General features: G+C 40.9%; 1 protein-coding gene across 2 annotated transcripts in view; it reads right to left on the bottom strand.

The window, feature by feature from the left end:
- SPATA13 (spermatogenesis associated 13) overlaps positions 1–23,444 on the bottom strand; it is a 278,943-nt gene that overhangs the window by 240,924 nt on the left and 14,575 nt on the right. The gene's annotated exons all lie outside the window — the stretch shown is intronic.

Raw genomic sequence — 23,444 nt, forward strand, 5'->3', positions numbered from 1 at the left:
CCAAATTTGGAGACATAAAAATATGAAATATGGGGGAAACAAGAAGAAAGCATTTTCTCAATGCCTCCATGATTCACTAACCCAACTCCAGCTTTATCTGAGTTTTGATTATCTTGAAAGCTTTGATCTGTAAGTGATTTCATGAAATTGATAATTGATTTTTTTAAAAATAGTTTTACATAACATATAATAATATATTTTATACCAGGACTATTCCGATTCTGGGGCATTTAATTTTGACATAGGCATCAGAGATTATTCTAGTCTGACCTTGGTCAAATGTTTTCAGTTGGGAAAATGAAATTTAAAAGAATGTTTTTATTAGAATGAAAGAAAGGGAGGAAGAAAGGAGGAGGGGGATGAGGGAGCAAGGAAAAGGAGAAAGGAGGTGGGTAAAGAACAAAACCAACAAATCTTCATATCCAAATTCAGGTTGAAAGCTGTTTATTTTTAAATTTTATTTAAAAATCCAAGACTTCATATTGAGCATAAGAAGAAAAATTGCCATTTATGAAATGATAATAAACAGGAATCTAAGTAAGTCTAAGCACTTGCCAAGTTTTAAAATTCTAATTTGCAATTTGAACTAACATTCAAAGTGCCAGGAGATTCTACAAAGGGAACGTGTTAGCTTTATTACTAGAAACAAGCTTTCTGCATTTTCCTGTGCGTTTTGAGTCCGCTGTGGGCAGAATCAAGCCAAGCGACGGGACCTAAGCCGTGTCACTCCCTCCAGCCCGGGTATACAATGCTTCTGCAGACCAGAGCACTCGTTGCATTTGTATTTTGCTCTATTTGCTGTACTAAAGGGAAACTGCTTTTGCGGCTCATGTCTAAATGTGACACTCCAGCACTTTACCCCAAGCCGCCTTCTCTCCGCTTGTTCCCACCACTGCTTTGAGGTTTCGTGGTGGGCCACAGCACAGTATTTTTAGTTTATGTCTTGATGAGCAAAACCTTTCTGTGATTGGCCAATCATAGATTCTAGTCGCAAAACAAACACACAAGAGAATTGTCATAAGCAATAGCAAATGTCAGAGAGATTTAAACTACTCAAGATTTAGAGTAGTTTCACTGGCAAAATTTGTATCCATGACAGATGAAACCTAGTTGGACTTTTCCCCAGGCAATTTCTTATCATTAAGACTGAGCTTTACAAAATTGGTTTTGCCCAGTTTGCTGGTGCCTCTCCCCAGGCCCTAGAGCTATCTTCTCTTGTCTTCCAGTGTCAGCTATGATGATGTTACTACTCCCCATTCAACCCCCTTTTTGCCTTAGAACAAAAGTGGGGTATTCCCCACTTTCTTTCCATGACGGTATTAATTATTTCTGCTCCATACTCTAATTACTATTTGGTATATTGTTAAAATGAATATAAGACAGATAGACTCCATTTCAAATCCTAGATTTGCCACTTACCCCCTATTAGGTTTTGGAAGTTAACTTCTCAAAGCCTTACTTTCCTAATTTGGAAAATGGGGAAAGTCAGATTTTAGGGTGCTTTAACAAGATATATGCCTTTTTCAGAGCTTGATGCATAGCGAGCACTCAGTAAAGGTTATTTCCTCTCCCTCCCTCCCCCAGGACAAGAGCCCTTATCGCTTATACTATCTATCCAGCTTGCCATTTGGTTTGGCCAACGAGCATTTCCGTCATGTCTATGTTTAGGGAATTTCTGCTAGATGGGTTTAGTGGAAGCTTAGGGAAGTTGCTGCTGAAAATGCTAAGCTGCCAATGCTAATCTGATCAGAAGGTGCTTGTAACTGGTCAAACATAGTCCAGTCTTCCGTCTTCCCAGCTTCAAAGGCAGCAGGATGCAGCCTGGGCTCCATTTATCAGAAAGACCTCATTATACTTTGACACAGGATAGCAACCCAGGATGGGAAGTCAGAACTCAGTGTTTCAGGGATGGGGCCAATACCAGAAGTGGCTGGAAGGTTGCTTTCCTGGGGCAAAAGTGACATCAATGGTGATAACATTAATAGTTGTCTGAAAACCAAGTTCTGGTAGAGAAGACACAAGAGCAGAACCAACTATAGAATTTCCCCCAGTTCTAATCACATGATTGGAAAAACAAATGATAGCTTGCTTACACACACCCCACATCTATCTATCTATCTATCTATCTATCTATCTATCTATCTATCTATCTATCTATCTATAGGTCACCTTATCTGTCCCTCTAATCAATAATACAGCAAGAGACAAAAAGTAGAATGGCCTGTGTAAGTCAAAAATCTAAGACTTAACATTAAAAATAAAAAAGTTCCCTTTTATGAAAATGATAACAAAGTAATTTAAGTTTAAGCACTTGCCAAGTTTAAAAATTTTGATTTGCGAGTTGAAACTGTAAAACTCCTGTGTTTCCAGATCATTAAACTTGTAAGAAGTTGTGAATCAGGGCCTCCCCGGTGGCGCAGCAGTTGAGCGCTGGGTTGTGAAGCTGCCTGCGGCCTCTGCGGCGCCGGTTCGATCCCCGGCTGCTCCCCGGCCACCAGAGGAGGGTCCCACATGGCGCGCAGACCTCTCCTGCCGCCCGCTGCTTCCCTCAGCAGTGTACTTCGGTCCTTCTGCCTGCTCTGCTCCCCACTCCGGCTCTGGTGAATCCTCTCACCCTCCCGTGCTTCTGACTGTACCCAGTGCATGTATAAACAAAAACACACAAATAAATAAATAAATAAATAAATAAATAAATAAATAAATAAATAAATAAAACATGCCTCTATTAAAAAAAAAATTAAAAAAAAAAAAAGAAGTTGTGAATCAGCTTCCACTATTTATGTTCTCTTAGAAATGACACGATTGAGTTTCTACCTACGATTTCTACTCCCACCAGGCTTCCTTCTGCCAGGAAAGGCTATAAGAGGGTGGAGGTGGGGGTGGGGGTGGGGGTGGGGGTGGGGGTGGGATTTGGGTGGGGTGACTGACAAAGCCAGTTTGGTGAGTGAGTAGTAGCTGGTGGAGAGATGCGGAGCAGCTGCAGTCACAGTCGGGCGCAAAGACAGAATTTAAAGTGGAACAATCAAGAGATTGTTTTTAGGACTCTGGTGACATCATACACCGTGGGGCTTTTATTCATGTTCTGTATGGGACAGAGAAAGAAAGGGTCACCAATTACAGAGAAGCAGATCTGGAAACAATCTGGATTTTATAGCAGGAGCCTGCCCTTTCCTTGTTTGTGATGGTGTACACAATAACCTTTTTCATTGTTTCTGAAAAAGGGTCCATGAGAACCGGAATAGGGACAGTGAAATTGCCCGACTCTCCCTGCCTGCCTCACTGGGCTCCCTGTGTGGGCTTTACCTGGGACAGAGAAGCTGGCTCTTTGGATTCAGATGCTCATTTTAAAGCCAAGATTACACAGGGTCTGGGTGAAATGCAGAATTCTGAAAGGTCTGCCCAACTTTTCAGTATTCTGTTTCTTTTTTTTATTATTATAACCTAAGGATTTCCTAGGTCCAGTGAGCCCTGAATAAGATCAGTTGTTGGCAAACTGGTCCATACTGCTGCTGCCTGTTCTTCTAAGTAGAGTTGTACTTAGACATACACATACCTATTGTTTACCCATGGTTATCTTCTCTGGATGCGTTCCTGCAGTTATCAGAGTCCAGAAGTTGCAAGGGAGACCACCAAAGCTCAAAATACTATTATTTGCCCTTTACAGAAAAAGAATTGCAGTTAGAGGCTCACTTGTTTCTCAGGCCTAAGGGAGGTACCTTACTAAATGTTGTATTCATGTTTCCAATTTCCATGCAACGACAAACAATCAAGAGGGTAAATCAAGTTTCTCTTCCAAACATTGAAGCTGCTGGTCAAAGGTGTCTAGACAATTGGAATTCCAACGTAAATACAGAACAGAGAGAACAAGAAGTCCCCAGCACAATCAAGGAGGGATATGCTATTATAGTTGAGAGTCTGAAGGGCTGGACTGTCTGTGTGGCTTTTCCTGAACATGTTATAGGGGATCTGGACTTAAAAATCCCCAAAGATCAATTGAAGTATGTTTGTTGAGAACCTAGCTTGAGGAATGGGATATACTTCTGAAAAATGACATCCATAGACACCTACAATTTCATTTATAATTTCTGTGAGTTCACTGACCTCAAGAAACTAATCTATGAGCCTCAGATTAAGAAACCTGTTTTTTTTGTTTTTTGCAACTTGTGAGGAAAACTAAAAATGCACCAAAGAAACGGTTTTCAATTAGCTTAACTAACAATTACCAAGCACTTACTTAGCAATAAATGTAAAATTAACAGCATCAACTAAATGTCAAATAAGCAACTGAGACAACAACATTTATGGAACTGAGAGAAAAAAAGAGAACTTTGTTGCTAATTAATGTGAGAAGGCTTCCTAGCAGAAATGTGATTTGTCTATGGTCTGAAAGAAGTGCTAAGTTGCAGGGAGGATTGGGCTACAAATGTCTTCAAGGATCAGAAATTTTAGTTCTTAGTTTTGGGATTACTTACCTATAAGTCCCAAGCAGAAGGGTACCTAGAACATCTTTAAGACAGTCACCTTAAAGAATCTCCAGATTTGGAGGTTTCAGATGATACCTCTATTAACTGTTCTTGGAACTCACACCTTGTTCTACCATGATTTACATTTTGGTCCATAGTGTATCTCGGGCAGAGTTGGCTACATGAGTGTTTGATGTTCAGCCCTGGCCCTCTTAAAATTTGTAATAATTTTTATTTTTTTTTTTTAAATAGAGGCATGTTTTTATTTATTTATTTATTTATTTGTTTGTTTGTTTGTTTTGTTTATACATGCACTGGGTACAGTCAGAAGCGCGGGAGGGTGAGAGAATTCACCAGAGCCAGAGCGGGGAGCAGAACAGGCAGAAGGACCGAAGTACACTGCTGAGGGGAGCAGCGGGCGGCAGGAGAGGTCTGCGCGCCATGTGGGACCCTCCTCTGGTGGCCGGGGAGCAGCCGGGGATCGAACCGGCGCCGCAGAGGCCGCGGGCAGCTTCGCAAGCCAGCGCTCAACCGCTGCGCCACCGGGGAGGCCCTGTAATAATTTTTAAATAAAAGAACAGCATTTTGATTTTGCATTGGACCTCACAAATTATGTAGCCAGTTCTGATCCTGGGGGAAGAGTACACCTAATAGTAGTACAATCACATAGATAGGAAGACAGGAAAATACCCCTTCCCCATCTTCCTTCCAAGCTGGGACGCCAATCTAAAGGGTGAGAACTTCAATTTTTATTTACTCTACCTAGAACTTGTCATCAGTATGTATGAGTCAATTTTAACTCTTTTGGATGACGAGGATGAAGTTAATTATAATCTCCTAATTTCTCACATAGCAAGGACAGCTAATATTTCACTTGTACAATTAAAACTTATTTTCTTCACAGGAAAAGATGCTCATCATCACTGAACATCAGGGAAATGCAAATCAAAACCACGATGAGATATGTTATTCCTGATAGAATGGCTATTATCAAGAATACAAGAACTAACAAGCATTGGTGAGGTTATGGAAGAAAAGGGAACCCTTGAGCTCAATTGGTGGGAGTGTAAACTGGTGCAATCACTGCGTATAGTATGGAGAGTCCTCAAAATATTAAAAATAGAACGACCACATGATCCAGCAAATCTACTTCTAGGTACTTATTTGAAGAAAACAAAAACACTAATTTGAATAGATATATATACCCCTACATTCACTGCAGCAATATTTACAATAGCGGGCCTCCCCTGGTGGCGCAATGGTTGAGCACTGGGCAGCAAAGCTGCCCGCAGCCTCTGCAGCTCCGGTTCGATCCCCGGCCCCTGGGCGAAGGTCCCACATGGTCCCTCTCCTGCTGCTCCAGCTGCTCCCCTCAGCAGTGTATTTCGTCACTCTGCCTGTTCTGTTCCCAGCTCTGGCTCTGGTGAATTCTCTCACCCTCCCTGGCTTCTGACTGTACCCAGTGCTTGTATAAATAAATAAATCTTAAAAAAAAAAATATTTACAATAGCAACTGTCAAGGCTCAAATTTGTTTTACAGGACTTAGTAATTATTAAACACTAACAGTGTTTCTGTGACTTTAAGAATAAATCGGAACATTTCCCCAGGGTATAAATACAAAATGTAAAAGAGACCAAGAGGAGGAAAATGCTGCTAACATTTCATATGCTTTAATGGTAACTCTTTCAGGGGAGCCAATCATTTTCTTTAAAAAGTACAGTTTTTGAATCTGATGAAAAACTAGAGCTTGTCTAAACTAAAAGTGGGCAGGAAGTTCTAGAGTCCAATTAAATTTGCTTTCATAGGAATGATGAATCATGTAATACAGGTTTTCCAAGGCTAGACAAAATAGGAAGCTTGAGATCAAGAGTTGAGATGCCTTAAATCAGTGGCACTCAAGTGGGACCCCAAGATCCTCTCAAGGACTCTTAAAGGTCAGAATTATTTCTGTAATAAAATAATTTTATTTCATTTGACACTTTAAAAAAATTGTATTGACATTTGTACTGATGCTACAAAAACAGTGGTGGGAAAAACTGCTGGACCTTTGGCATGAGTTAACACCCCAATTTTACTAGCAGCCCCATTAAATTTGACATACCCTGTACTTATAGATAAGAACAACAAAAAAGCCGTTTCTCTTAAGAATGATCTTCATAGTGTAGTAAAACTAAATCTCAACCTTTAAGTACACATCTTTTTAGTATTCTGTATGACAAAGTGAAAAGTACTCATAAAACACTTTTGCAAACAGAAGTATAATGATTATCTCAGGAAACAGTAGTTCCAGTTGTACGACTTTTGTTTCTGAGATATATTATTTTTACTTGAAAGGAGGGCTTGACAGACTGTGATTATTCAGAGCCTGTCATTTAAGTAGATATTTCTCAAAAATCCTGTTGCTGAAAGGAAAACAACAAAAGATATTTGTTGTCAACAGTAAAATTCAAATTTCAAGCAAAATTTACATTATCAAAAATTAGTATCTGCTGCCATAAACCTGACAACTTCCCAACATCTAGATACTTTTCTGATGAGGATTGGTTGGTGATATTAACAGACATGGTTTTTTGCTATTGTAAAATAATGAAATTTGTCAACATTTGGAAGATCTGCATATTCTTTGAACCAATATTTTTCAAATGATCAATGTATGATGTTACCAGATCATGCATAGGTAAAAGACCCATTGAGCAAGCAAGAAATAAAAAGGATTTTAATGTAATAATATGTATCTGAAACTGACAGGGTTTAGATTTTACATTGCAACTCACCTTTGAGAAATTCAAATCCACCATTATCTAAAAGGATTGTTAAAATATTCCTGTTTCCCACTTATGTGTGTGAAGTAAGAGTTCTTCATGAAATTCAATGAAGACAACATATTGTGACATGTTCAGATTAAATGCAAAAGCCAGAATAAATGCAAAAGCTGGAATAAGGATCCAACAGTTTTTTATTAAGCCTAGAAGTTAAAGAGATTAGTATTTTTACTGATTTTTGATCTTAGAAAATAGAATTATTTTCATGAAAAAAATTTATGCAGTGGGATTATTACTGTGCTTAAAAATATTTTTTTGAAGTAATGTTGCCTTATAATGTTCGATGAGTTTCGGGTGTGCATCATTTTTATAGTGAACAATTCAACTCCAGAATATACAGATGTTGATTTATATTGGTTTACTGTGTCTTTAAAATAACTATTTCTAAACTTCTCAATTTTATTTTTTAATATTGCAAATATTAGTAATCTAATCTAGCCCATTATAAATAAAAGTTCTTTGGTATCCCCAATTTTTAAGAGCATAATGGGGTTCTGAGACACAAGTTTGAGAAACCCTGCTATATATGACCCAACACAACTCAAAGACATGCATTCCATTTATCTTATTTCTCTGGCACATTTTTTTCTCAAGTCTGTTTCTTATTTCTTCTAAATCAGACTGTGTGAGGCCTCCCCGGTGGCACAGCGGTTGAGTGCTGGGTTGCAAAGCTGCCCGAAGCCTCTGCAGCGCAGGTTCGATCCCCTGCTGCTCCCCGGCCACCAGAGGAGAGTCCCACATGGCGCGCAGACCTCTCCTGCCACCCGCTGCTCCCCTCAGCAGTGTACTTCGGTCCTTCTGCCTGCTCTGCTCCCTGCTCTGGCTCTGGTGAATTCTCTCACCCTCCCGCACTTCTGACTGTACCCAGTGCTTGTATAAACAAATAAATAAATCTTAAATAAATGAATAAATGAATGAATGAATGAATAAATAAATAAATAAATCAGACTGTGTGCCCAGGAACTCCTGACCTTTAATGTTCCTACCACTCTGTTCCAAGTCTCCATGGCCAAAGCTAAACCAGGTGATTGAGGAATATCATCTAGATAGAACGGCCCAGTCTTCCAAATCACTATATCAGAACCTGTTAGAGTTCATTGGACATTAACCAACAATGAGTACTAGTGACTCTAAATTAAGCATTTAGCATAAATGAGTGAATCCAACCAATTTCATGGAGAATTTAGTCTCCTATATTATATTTGATCCAGAGCAGTAAGTATTTTCATTCTTCCCCATGCCCCAGTTAAATGCTGCCACTTCACAGTAACTATATCAAGAGGTACAAATTAGTAGGTTATATAAAGAAGGTCCCATTTCATAATATTTATAAAACAAACCATCATTCTATATGACTTAAGCTTTTACAGTGGTGAATGGCGATTATTTCCCAATAAAACTGAATAAAAATTTAAAAAACATTCCCTGGGTATGAAATTTAGATTAGTATGCTGCTTAATTTTCCCACAATTGAGTTTCCTTCTTGCCCAAGACCATAAATCCAGGCATTTCCTAGCCCTCTTCCGGAAGGCTAAACCATCTTTTAAACAGCTGTTGAGTGTTGATGGTCTCGGGACTCTTTAAAGGAATTTTTCTGTGGGTGGAGGAAGAAAATGCCTATGACTCTTAATTAAATGTTGAAAGTTCACCCACAACAATGAAAGGAATGGTGTGGAATTCTCAAAATCTCAATGTAGATAAACTGTCCGCCCCTCCCCCATCCCATTCCATAAATAAGGACTTGCTACAGAAAACTCCCTAGTGGATTCTGTTAGTAAAAGGACTATACTTGATGAATGAGAAAAGCAAATGGGTAGCTCCAATAACTGCAGTTATTAAGTCTCCTGATTTTACTTTAACACATTTCTCCTGGTGCTGACACTGGTGGAACTGTAAGACTTATCTGCCACGTGATAGATGGAAATACAGCCAGGGCAAAGGTGATTTTCTCCATCGACACATTAAGCAATACCCTAAACTTGGTTTCATTTCACTTGGCGTGAGAGCAAGGAGAACACCAAGCATGTGCAGCTCCTCAGCACATAGGCTGGGTATGCCTACAGGCTGAGCCAGGGCTCCAGAGTCTTAATGAACTAAATGAAACTGAAGCCAGAAACAGCTGGGCTATGTCCTGTTTCTCCTTAGTTCCTTATTGAGATTGAGAGTTAATCATCAGAGTTAATTTACACAGTCTGCGTTGAAGCCAGTAGGTTAACAGAATACTTGGGCTGGGGGGAGGCATCAGGAAAACTTATGTACACAGATCAAATTCGCATACTCTAATAAAGATAAGTCTATCCATAGTACTATGAGGTACTGATCATCAATAATAAGAGAGAGCGATCCGAAGTAGGCTTCTAGCCCTGTCAAAAAAGGTACTAAGGAGCAGCTTTTCACATGACTCTCACTTGTTTTGCAGCCATCCCAGGTCGGGTAGGTTCACCATGGGTTCAGGCAGCTTAAAAGAGAACCTTGGAGCCCTTGGCATCGTCCCCACGGGTTTTTTAATAGTATACCGGGGAAACAAGCCAGCAGGGAAACAGCATCTTGGGCCTCCTGCAAATGCACTCTTTCCTCTGGGCTTTCTCTCATTCTCTCATGGTCTCCCCCTCTCACTGCCAGGGCTTATCCTCTTGTAGCCTTTCTCCACCGCATCCATTCGCTCTGTGACACCACACTTACAGCCTCAGCCTCCAGGCTCAGGTGTGCCCACCGAGGCATGCCCACACCATTCTCCAGGTGTCCACCATCAGGCAAGCGTGCCACAGCGCATGCTCCCAAGTGCCTCCTGCATTAGCACAATCAAAGTTGCAAATGATAGCCACAGAGGCCAGCGGCGTAAAAGCCTGACCAATCTTCATTTACCTACAACTGTTTTTGACTTTCGTTTTTGTTACATTTTTGAAATTCTATTTTCTGAGCAGTTTTGTTCAACCTGGTGGCTTCACACCTAGTATGGAGTTAGGTGAGTGGTTCTGTTCCCAAATCGTACCTTCTAACCTTGTAGGTCTGGGGAATTTCCATCCACGAAAGAACTAGCAGCAACCCCTATGAGTTATATATCTTTATAAAGTTAAATTGATGTCTTATTTATCTAGATAAAAATGTGAATTTCATCTTTCCCCACATAAAACGTACTATATTCAGCCAACCTTTCCAACCCACCCAAACTGAGTCAAACAAATGAGTCAAATGTCCCCTGGCCAGCCCTATATCAAATGTTCCAGTATTCCAAGTTTTGGTGAACCAGCAAACATTGATTAAGTCCAGACCTCTGACTCAACTGAATTGAATTCTAAGGATGAAAACCAGATGACCTTCTAGGGCATCTCAATATAGTGAGTGAATTTAGGTTTATTCCTATTTATGGTTGGATTCATTCTGGAGCAAGCTTAACTCTTAGTGTAGTTATTTTGAAATTATTATGCTTGTGGATTAGATTTTTCCATGTTCTCCACACTCTAACCTCTTATTGCGACAGAAAGCCTCCCACTCTCCATTATTACAGAAAGGAAATAAGCCAACAGCCTCTCATCACAGTCAGCCACCCCTTTGAACAAATACAAAAAGAAACCCAAGATATTTGTAATCAGTCCTGTGAAACCTCTGACACACACACAGAGGATGGCTTCCAACAGCACTCCACTTCCTGCTAGCACCATGAGTGATTGATAAGAAACAATATAACGCCTTGAGTACTCAGCACGCAGAACCCAACCACTGAAGAATTAACCTGAAAATGGAGAAGAATGACTCAAAGAAGCAGCTTTCCTACAGAGAGAGCTCGTAACTACAGTACCAAGACTGCCCTGCAATTTTAGAAGTCTAGCAGCCAGGAGCCTGAAGTAAATTTCCTCTAGAATTAACAAAGCATTGTACAGAGATATAAAAAAGAGAATTTGCTAGTGTTGATTGAGCACTGTTCAAGGTATTGAGAAGATCTGAGATTATATATTCCTCAAGGGCAGGCCGCTCTCTTATTCATCTTTGCATTTACAACGCCTAGCATGGTGGCCAGTATGGAGTAGATGTTTAGTATCCGTTCACTGTTTCATCTATTCTACAGTAGAATCTTCATTTCTAGAAACAGTAATTTTACCAGACGTTCCATAACCTGAAGGCAATTAACTTTTTCTTAAGTCATTTAATTTTCCTTTTTCTAATTCAAAATTTCCAACCATACACCGGGTCACTCATATGTTTTCCCATAAGGTCTTGAGATCTGGAAAGGCCCTGGAGAGTGGACATGAGTAGTCTAGTCACTGAGAAGCACTACCTCCTACAGTCCATTAATATATTAGAACTCTAGGGCCTCCCTGGTAGTGCAAGGGGTTAAGTCTCAGCACTATCAAGCTATTGGCAGCCACTGCAGCATGAGTTCGATCCCTGGCTAGGGAGCTGACCCACGTGGCACAGTAGACCTCTCCTGTCTTGCCCACTACTCCCCTCAGCAGTGTATTTCAGTAGATCTGCCTCATCTGCTCTCCACTTTGCCTCTGGTGAATACTCTTACCCCTCAAACCTCTGGCCTTCACCCCAGTTCTTCTATGCATAAATAAAAATAAATCTTAAAAAATATATACTGGAACTCTGGTCTGAGACTTGTCAGCATGAATCAGTACGCTCGAAACAGGTTAATTCCAGGTAAACTGATATGATCAAGTTTCCAAACCCATAAAGCTAATGGCCCAATCTTTAACTCTTGTAGATTAGAGGGCCTGCATAAGCCACAGGCTGTTCCTGAGACTGGTGTCAATGCCATGCCGCAGTCAGCACTTCTAATACTGGCATAAATAAATATACATCACATTTTAATAAATAAATAAAAATAAACTTCCACACTTTTGGCTACTTGAAATGTAAAAGGTATTGAGAAAAGAAAAAGAATGCAGCAAACTGGCTGAAAAGAGAGAGTTTGGAGATTAGGATAACTAGGATCGAATTTCTATATTTCAATTTTCTCTGTGAAACTGATATAATAAAATGCCCACTTCATTAAGATTCTAAGTATTGAAAGAATCTACAGAAAGATTTCTAATCCTCTGTTGCTAGCAATATAGAGTACCAGAGTTCCTGAAAATCCTCCCACTACAGAATACCTAAGGATATCAGAATCAGTATTTTTAAAAACATCTAATTATAATGTGTGGCTAAGGAAGCAGGAGGATAAAGCATTCTACTGAAATCAGGGATGAAACTGAAGGATAAATCTAGATAGGACCCTGCTTAGGTGTGTGGCTAGCCCTATCTACAATCCAAGAGAATTAATGGGTGTTTATTCTTTAGCCAGCAGTCTGATTCCTCTTTACCCCTTCCTTCATTCCATCATGCATCCATTCATCTATCCATCCATTCAATAAATAGGTAAGTACATACCAAGGTCTGGTATACCCACACATCATCTTGCATTGAAAGTCCTAGAGTTTGAAGACTCTTAGGGCACATATAACAAATTATAGATATTTGGAAGGAATCCAGCCCAAAGTGTATCTGATCACTATCCCTTAACCACCTTTTCTACTAATGTGTGTTGAAATGGATTATTCTGAAGAGAACTAAACTCTATAATCCTTAAACTTCCACAGTAGATGATTCACAAATCTCTCCAGCACATTGGGAATTTTGATCCCTTCAATTTTGGTAACTGAAGCTCATAGCCCACATATATACTAAACAACATGATTACATTACAGGTAATCGGAGACTTTGTTATGACCTGACTGTGATATTCAAGAGGGTTTGTGTGCATTGGTTTTTACTGCTGCTGTAATAAATTACCATGCACTTAGTGGCTTGAGAGCACAAATTTATTATCTACTTTTAACCTACAGAGTAGAGTCTTACTGGGCTAACTAAAATGAAGATGTTGGTAGGGAAGCATTCCTTTGTGGAAGCTCTAGGGGAGAACCTATTTCATTGTCTCTTCCAGCTGCTAAAGGCCTCCTTTGGTCACATTTTGGCATTTAAAGCAATTAGGTATAAATAAGTCCTCCAATTTATGCAAGCTCACAAAGCACCCCAACCAACCTTGGTAGTCTGCTTGCTAGTCTGAATCACCTCGGTGCACCTGTGCTTCAAGCAATCTTGTTTCTTCAGACGTTTTTTAATATTAATTTTTTTATTTTTTTACATCATTGTTCATGTTTAAACAATATTTGCTTCCCCCCACCCCCTCAGGTGTAGTCCCCATAGAGTTTCTTTCACCAATGCACCCGTACACCATCACCTCAGTCCCCTGTGCTTCTCCCTCCTTCCCTCTGATCCCTCTCCCTCCTCCTCCCCTGCAGTATATCTCTGATTTATAATTGTCCATTTTGCTTTGTTGTGTTTTGTACTGTTATTATTTTTTACACTGGTGTCTTATTTGGCTCCCCCATAGTCCTGCTGTAAGTGAAACCACCCGATATTTTTCTTTTTCCTTCTGGCTTATTTCACTGAGCATAATTCCTTCTAGTTCTATCCACGTTGCTGCGAATGGCATGAGTTTATCTTTTTTGATTGCTGTGTAATGTTCCATTGTGTATATGTACCACATGTTCTTGATCCAGTCATCTATTTTTGGGCATTTGGGTTGTTTCCAGGTTTATAAAAGAAAATACAGGTAAAACACTACAAGACATACATCGCAATAACATCTTTAAAAACTCATCACCCAAAGCAAAGAAAGTCAAGGAAAAACTAAACAACTGGGATTACATCAAACTGAAAAACTTCTGTTTCTTCAGATTTTTCTGATGCTGTGCTGTGCACTTAGATGACTTCTCCCTCTCCATTCCGCACACTCCCAGCAGACCCCTTGTCCATTCTTCAGTGCCACCTCCTCCAAATTGCCTCTTCCAATCAATCACTCTCTTTTGAAAGTCCAGTGAATTTTGTTTCTTTTTTATGGTTCTTATATATTTTGTTCCCTATTATAATGCAAATGTACATTCAAACACATGTCTGTGAGCCATTTAAGTTTCTTACATAAAATGCATTGTAAATAATCTGAGCTCAAAAGTTTTCATTGAATTTAACTGCAGTGTCTTTTAATTATATGTGTAATTTTTAGTAGGACTAAAAAGGATACTACTGCTTATGACATAGCATTACATTTTATAGGCCACATGATCATAGTATTTAACCATGTTTGCTGAAGTTCACATACATGCAGTTTGAGATTCAACAGCTCCCTCTCGTGGCCTTTGTGGAAAATGGACTCGCTAAGCTGTGTGAGTTGAACCAGAATTTCAATTTATTTTCAGGACTTAAATTTGGAGTAAGTCTCAGTCAATTTCAGTTTGGGGGATATAAATCAATTACCATTAAACAGTAATTTTATTTGGCATAAATATTGCTTTCATGACAAGAAAAAGGTACTTGAAAGCAGGTACTTGAAACTTAGGCCAATGATTTCAATCATGTAATTTGGGGGTTCTGTCTTCTTTAGAAACACACTTTCCCTAAATATCACCTAAATTGTAATAATATGCCATGAAACCCACTCAGTCATGGATGCCTCAGTATTTTCTTTTGTACTAAATATTATAGTTTATCATTTCTTTTCATTTATTTCACACACCAAATAATCTTGAGGTGATATAAAGATATAGCTTTACAGGAATTTTTTTAAAAGATATAAAGATAAATTCCTATTACACAGTCATATCAAATGCAAAATTTTGGAACCTAGATGCCAGTATGTAATTTTTCCACAAACAAATGGTTCGATCTTCCTTCCTCCCCTCCAACAAAAAAAATTTTGATTAAGCAACATACAGGGAAAATAGCCTCTTTGGGTGAACAGCAAGTAGCAAATGAATGCCCATGTAAGGTAAATGTGATGGGCCCCAAGTCAATGAATAATCCTCTGTTTAAACTTCAACAGGCCAGCAGGTCACCTCGCTAATCAGCTGCACCTTATTTGTCATCAGCGGTTATTAATGGACAGACTTTTTTGGGGATCTGAGCACCTTAGTTAAGCTATTATTCACTTTCGTTGAATAAGGAATAAAAAAGGATTTTTCATTCAATACCTAAATGGTCTTCCTTAGATTCTTTACTTGTTAGTCCAGTTTGGCTTAATAGGTAAATCATGGTTAAAATAATATTAAGATGAAAAACATTATTTTCTCTAGCATTTCTATCTTTGCTTAAGAAAAGACACTTTTTATCTTACAACCATGAAGTGTTTGGTAATGCAGTTTAATTTATAACAGAAGATAAATATTTCACATGTATATATTGATATATGTATGTATATGTATGCTAAAATGTATTAAAACCTTAGCTTATAAAATAAATTAAAAACAATAAAACAATAAAAACAAACAAAACCCAAACACTGCCAGGTTTTTATCACAATAAAATATTTTAAAAATGTAAGAATCTCATGTCTAGCTTTCCATTGGCATGAAGGGACTCATTTGCATGTGTTTCCAAGATAAAGTCATCCTCAAATTTGCCTAGAAATGATTGGTCACAATGGAAGAATATTTAGCAATATGATAGGTTAGTAAATTTCCATTTATGGCCTAAAATTATGGTAAATTGAGGCCTAACTTCAAAAAAGGAAGATGTCACCCTGGAAAGAAGAAGACCTGATGAAGGTATATCTTGAAAGTCAAAAAAAGCTTGAAGCTGTCAGGGTTTATGGAGGAGAGAAGGGAGGACTCAAAGCTGTGTTCATCGGGTTAGAAGCACAGGCAACTCTTGAAGACAAGTTCTACAAAGGATGAAAAAGATGTGGTTAGTGCACAGATGTGTACAAACAGGCTATTTGAAGTTAAATCTGAATGTCAGAGCGAGAGCGCTATCTGACCTGAAAAATGTATATAAAGAAAAAGAACATATATATGCAGCTGACCCTTGAGCAATACAGGTTTGAACTACATGGGTCCACTTATATGGGGATTGTTTTCTACCCCCTGGTTCCAGATTCACTGGGATGAGGAACGCTGGTACATAGAGGTACACTGGTGGAATTTTCCACTGTGGGGGTTGTGAGTTCCCTGACAGTGTTGTTCAGGGGTCTACATTCTGTCACCTGCCCTGAGAAACAGCATAGCTGACTTAGCCAGGCTGACCTTTGAGTCCTTATCTGTAATTGGCCCTGATAATGTGTGGGCCCTATCTCATAGGGATTTTGTGGGGATTAAATAATGTTTGTGACATTCTTAACTTTGATAGTGTTCCAGAAAGTGGTTTTTAGGGCAAAAATGTGGAGAAAAATCCAGCTTGTAGGGAACCAGGAAGCAAGTGGGTGGTAAGGAATGGAAGCAGCGGGTGCGGATTGCTCTTTCAAAGATATTTCTGGAACAAAAACAAAATTAATGAGAAATGAGACCTTGAAGGATTCACAAGGTCAAGGAAAAAGTATTGTTTAAGGATATGTGGGACTTGCACTTCTTCATAGAAAACTTGTCCCCATCTCACTGTAGACGGAACACTGTCCTCAAGCCTTGTCCCAGGGCTGAGGCAGGGCACTGGGTGAACAGCACACTCCAGAGCCCAGAGCTGAGACAGCAGGGAGAAATGGAGTAGCAATGTGGAAGGTTGTCAATATGTCATCAGCAGGCAGAGGAGAAATAGCCAGGAAGAAGAGATGGGATTCTGTGGAAACCACAGGACTCAAGTAAAAGCGAAAAAGTTATGCTGAAGGAGAGGGAAGAGGGATGTAGAGAAATTTATGATGGAAAGAACACAGGATATGTGCGGCAGGGTGGGAGGGAATATTCAATGCTCCACAAGCTTCTTGGAAAACTCAAGCTCATACACCTTGCAGTAGGGGAATCAGGTTGAACTTTCTTCATGTTTGCAAAGGTTTACCATGAAACTTTGTACTGCCTTCCCACTCTAGCTCTGGGCTCAGGGATGTGGCTAATGGGGCATTAGCAAACAGGACACAGCAGAAGCTTCTGAACCTCTTGCATAATTTGGTCTTACTTGCCTTTCCCTTCCACCATCACACTGAGAACATGTCTGAGCTAGCCTGCTGAGTAAGCAGAGACACTTGGACAGTCACAAGACCACCACAGCCAAGAACCAGCTGAGCACCTGCTATGTGTGAGTTCAGTAAATCTAAACCCCCAACCTGTAGACTTAAGAGCTAAATAAATGCTTATTGTCTTGACTGACTAGGCTCTGGGTAATTTGCTATGTAGCATTCTTGTGGAAATAGATACCCAGGACTACTTGGCAACTATAGTAACTACTCTGCTTGAATTTTAAAGCTCTTGAAACTTCATTCAGGTTGTGGTGCTGGTTGTGACAGCCAGGTAGGGAACAGATTCTAGGAGATTATTATAACAGAGAAAAATGGACCCAGGGAGCCAGTAAGATTGGAAGACCCTGAGTATCTTAACTTGACATCTGGGAAGTGGAAACCTATCACATTTCTTATAAGGGTATCTTTCTCACTCCGTACAGCCAGGAGGAATAGTCTTTGCACCCATCCTCGTTACACTGGAAGACACTCTAAAGGTATTTCTAGTTGGCTTATGGACCCTCCAGATACTGACCAGCAGAAAGCATCTGAAGCCAATGTTCTCCTGCCCAGGGACAACCTTGGACAAGATAGAGTTTTGTCCATGAGCTGCCATGTGCATTTGAGTCTAAAAGTGTTCAGGTAAAAAAAGCAGAAGGAAGTTCCCTGCTCTGGAGGGAACCACAGACTCCTGTCCCCATGATGGAGTGGCTGTCATGCAGGGAGGAGGAAAGATCCTCAGGCAGGAGACCAAACCCTGCAGTGACCTGTCATCACAGGTGGGGCACACATGTGGCTTCATGGCAGTGTGTCTGCCAGAAACCAGGTCTCTCCCAGCCCTGCTGATTCCCATGGGCAGAGGCAATGGCCACACATAATCAGAGCAGAACACCCAGTCCCTTAATCCTCTCAGTGAATCCATTGCCAACTTTTATTTGGGGATATGACAGTAGGCAAGATTGGGTCTTTTTCCTGTAAATTTCATCATGGAGGGGGTAGGGATAAGTAGGAGAAGAGGAATTTGATAGTAAGGACATTACTAAAAATGTATGAGAAGCCTGGATGACACCTGCATGAGTTCAAAAAGACTGCGGGCCTTCAGAGGCTCTGTTCAGTTCATCCCTTGTGACCTCTGTGCACTAATCACAAAGTTTATTAAAGGTAACTTACATACAGAGGTCCTTGGCATTGGAACTGGTGGATGGGATTTCAGGTCAAGGCAGACTCTATACCATCCCCCCCAAAAGGGGTCTTTTTATACCCTGCTTAGTATGTGTGGTCATTCTTATGTACGGCTAATGATGCCAGATAGCCAGATAGGACACATCAGGAGTGTCTTTATTCAACTATGATTAATAGACTGTATATAGATCACAAATGCAGATTAATACACATTAACCTGAAAGAAATGATGGGGCTATGTTCTCAGGGTAGGGCAATTACTGGTCATCAGCCTAAGGAAAACATCAATATCAATACAAGATGGAGTCTCTTTGAGACTCCTGAAGGCTTCCCAGATCTGCTTGTGTAGGGAGGGCCAGTTTTTAGGCTCCAGGTCATCTGTCTCGCTCTAGACTTGACATGTGATTGACATCACTGGCTCCCTACTACCACCCAAAGACTAAGGAACAGACAGTTGTTTGTCCAGAGGAGGAGGCCATCATTCTCTGTATGTTCCCTGCTAAGCAGGGTATTAACAACTTGGTGGACTAAGCTTCCTCAGTAAAGTTAGAGTGCAGTGTGGTGTTTTTTCTTCTATGCTGAAGAAGAAAGCAGGCAGGGTCAGTCCCTTGCTAGCAAACCTAAGGGTCTTGGTGCCACTGGGCATATTGACATAGTTTGCTACTCCATGTGCAACTCTATGACTCAAAGGACTGGGAGCAGAGACCAGTGGTAGGGTTCCAGAATGTACCTATGGCTCAGGCTCTGAATTCACCAGCAACCACACTACCAGGCATCAGTAACTGGGACACATCACTCTCCAGGGAAAGGGCAACAGGCCAGATTCCACTCAAGGACGACTTCAGGAAATCCTGAGTAGTTGCCAGCATTTGGGCCCAGACCAGCTCCAGAATGCAATGACCCAGTGAAAAGCCAAGTTGGCAGTGCTTCAGAAATGGGGAAAAGAAAAGTTCCTAGAATGTGTTCCTCAGGGGATATGCCCATTTCTTCCCAGGAGGCAAGTGTGATCCTTAAGTTCTAATCTAGGTTATGGGGCGGGGGCAGCACACCCGGAGTGTGGGCGCTGCCTGGGGCTGAAATTAACTTGTGGAGCATGGCCCTGCCAGGAGGGGGCACGGCTGAATGGTCAGGGACAGGGAAGAAACCAAATCAAAGTCTCAAAGGGATCAGCACATTGGAAAGTGCAGACACATCACAGCAGATGTGTCTGGAAACAGAAAAAGTCAAACAAAAACCTGGTCCAGATAGAAAAGGAAGCCCAGATCCAGGGAACCTCCACAGGAAAAGCCAATGTGGTCTCTCCTTGAGACATCAGGCATGAGCAGAGCAAAGTATTCAGGTGCCACTGACACAGATGTTAGTGGGTCATGGGGAAGGGTCAGTGGAAGAAAAAGGGAGGAAATGATGATGGTGGTAAATCTGTGGGGAAGGAAGAGGGAAGGAGAAAGATCATAAAATGAAGAGAAAAATAGGCCAGAGGTAGACTAGCTTCCTAGGTAGAGGACCAGGACCATGATCAATGGAAAGAGAATGCAGGGTGCAGGGGGTCCAGGGGGAGCAGGGGGGCCCTCCTGGACCAGTAGGGGCCCAGGTAAGAAAGAATAAGAGAACAGAGGAATGATGAGCCTTCAGCTCTTACCTCTACGTTGGCAGTGACTGACACACTGAACTACATGTGTCAGCTCCTTATGTAACCAAAGCAGTTCAGATGGGGGAGAGTGAGTTGGCAGGACCTGGCAGAGTTTACGGGCATCTGCAGCAAAAACGAAGTGCCAGGCACAATTGGATCACACGCTCTTGGTAGCAGGATGCTCGCTTGGGGTTCATCATCCTAACTGCCTTTTATGCACCTGTTTGTTCCCTGAAGCCACGTGACCTATAAATTCTACTTGATATGATCAGTCACCACCTGCCTGGTCCCACCACTAAGCCATCTCTTCCCACTTCCTTGGCCAACTAAGTTTCTAAAGCCTTTATGTCACTCCAGCAGCTGGAGGCATGAGGAGTCTTCTTCTCAATCTACAGAACATTAAATCCAGATGTGTCCTGAAATGTGTGAAGAAGGGGTATAAGGGGAAGGGAAGGCAGGTGTTCTGTGCTCTGTCAGGTTATGCACATCTGAGAAGCCCGTTTGCCTTGGGCGGACTCCTCCCTGCTGCCTGTCCCTGCACATCAGTGCAGCTTTTCCAAACTATCTTTCAGCAACTTTCTCTCAATATTCTTATATTTTCCTCTCCTGCTAATCTTGCTTTCCTTCTCCCATTCACTTACCCACCACCACCACCACCCCCAACCCCCAGCTCTTTTTGGAAATGTGGTCCTCCATCTGGAGAGAAGAGCAGGAGGGTAGGAGTCCAAAGTCTGTCACGGCGGAAACGGCAAAGGCACTGGCACCTGCAACTCAAGGTCAGGTCATCTGGTCACTGGGACCTGCCAGTTGGGCTAAGGAGTCAGGGTTTTGTGCGCCCTCCTATACCCTGCCACGCATCGGAGGAAAACTGAAAGGCAGGCCCCTCAGCCTGCCTTTAGGACTCAAACTTTAGGACTCAATTTAGACATAGTTTTCCCTGAGATTTAGAAATAACCTGGTCTGATAATTAACAATGTTACATAATTTGGATATACAATTAATATTGACCAGAAAGGAAATGGTAATATCTTAGCAGTCACGCTGTCCCTCGTTCAGTAGACCAGAAAGACTGAATAGGACACAGTGACTGTGGCCAGTTGGGAACCGGCAAATGCTCCCGCTCCCCCGATCACTGGCCCCCACACAAGCGTCTACCCTGCTCTGAGGCACAAGTCCTCAGGGCAGCCTTTTTGCTGTAGCTACCACTCTCCCCCAGAACTTCCCATTATGCTTCATCGCTTGAAGTAGAAATAACATTTGCACTTTCTGGAGGCGGCGTGTGCACACATACAGTGATGATAGTAAATAATATTTAAGTGTTACTAAGTACTAAGCACCTATTCCCTTCACACTTAGAACAAAATCTAAAACCCCTACTAGGATGATAAATGCAAAATCAACAGTGTGAGCAGTTGGCGCCCTCCCAGCTCCGCCTCTTGCAAACCATGAGCTCGAGGTGCCAGCCTTCCAAGACTGAATTCCTCGGCCTCAAAATGAGATCCTAACTGTCCGTGCTTCCCTGGGATTGTTGTGATGTTTCAGTATGCTGGCATGTGTCAAAAGCTTAGAGCCTCACATAGTTAGTGCTCGACTAGCAGTAGTATTAGCCACAGCAGCGATTACCATGAGGGCCTCCCTGGTCTGCCTCTCCTTAGCACTCTGCCCTGTATTGGCTTCAGTCCCCCCTCATTTTGTACCAATATATGAAATGGAAACATGCTTGGAATAATTTGGTCATGTAGTCTGAAACTGTTGCTCATTAATACCATATACATGTAAATAAACTCAAGGATATTATGAAAGTCCTTGTATGTTTAACTACTAATGAATTCATGGATCACTGAAAGATTCAAGGGTGACAGTTCCTAGGATACACTAGGAATGGGAAAATTTTTACACAGCAAATTAACTCCTACTGAATATTTTAACTTACCCTCTGTATCTTCTCGGATATGCTTTATTATGTCCATGATTAATCTGTCACTTAATAATAGAATTATAGATGGTTACTCATAAAATTGCTCGATTTTCTCTGCAGTTAACACTGAAAATGGCAGGAATGTAGCCAGGCCCTATGGCCCCTTGCAGATCAGCTAGCCTGAATGTCTTCTATCCAGAAATATGAGTCTAAGTATGGTAATTGTGTAGCAGAACAGGTGATAATTATGCAAGAAAGAGTGTACTGTATTTTAGAAGGTCAACTCTAAAGGTCAAGGGAGTGGAAGTCTTTATTAAGGAGGGAAAAAAATGTCAGTTATGCTACTGTGCAGAAAAAGGAATCTACTCCTCCATTGACAAAAATGCCTAGGTTGCTGCTTGCTGTGCCTTAGATCCAACTTTTCTGGTTTGTGGGAAAATCTAACTCTACAATCCTTAGGAGACACCCTTCTAGATTTTGTGTGTTCTTGGACCCCATTACATGACACTTTTCAGCTCATCTTCACAGCGACTATTTGAAACACTTTCATGAACTAAACTCTTTTCTGTCCCTATCTCTCATCCTGTCCTCATACCAAGAGTGTTCAAAGCATCTCTCACAAATAAATCTGAGTTCCTGTCCCTGGTTTTACCCTACAGGACTCTGTAAATGGATTCCCTGGTCTTAGACACTAGTCTATTCTCCAGTTCATCTAAGATAACCCCTGATTGTTGCCACTAAACATATGCTTGTTTTTTTAAGAACTTGGTTGTATACTTTCATTCAGTTTTATTAGATATTATTAAAATGCAAGAAATTTTTTATTATTGGCACAACTGACATTTTGGACATAATTCTTTATTTGGGGCCTACCCTTTGCACCGTGGGATATTTAGCAGCATCCCTGGCCTTTAGGCCATAGGGACTGGCTCTAGAAAACAGGAGCCTGATCACTCACACAAGAATTGCCAGACTTGCCAAAATGTCCTGCAAGGCAAAATTATACCTAGTTGAAAACACTGAGCTAAATTAACTCAATCATTTGGTAACCATTAAAACAAATACTTTGTAACAGTATCCCATATGAATTTAACTTTTAATCTACTTTCTAGGCCTGAAATGCAGAGTGTGATTACAAGCTATTTTCTCCATAATTCTGAGGAACTGTGGGACAAGTATCTATTCCCTAATAGTTATTACAATTCCATTCTTCTGTTTCTAAAAATGATTGCCATTTATTCATTTACACTCAGAGACACCAATTTCACAAAGCTAATAAAAACACCAAGAATAACACTCAAACCCACTCCATTTCATTTTACCCTTTTTTCAAGGTCATTCAACATTTCCTACCCACAGTAAGAAACAACCTCCCTCCCGGTTTTACATGGGTCGGAACTCGTCACCTCCTGGAGAATTGCAGAAGCCAAGACTGAAAGATTGGCTTCGGGACAATGGCCAATC

Source organism: Talpa occidentalis, unplaced genomic scaffold, assembly GCF_014898055.3.
Source record: "Talpa occidentalis isolate TD23 unplaced genomic scaffold, MPIMG_talOcc4v2.1 talOcc4.5, whole genome shotgun sequence".
Lineage (NCBI taxonomy): Eukaryota > Metazoa > Chordata > Mammalia > Eulipotyphla > Talpidae > Talpa > Talpa occidentalis.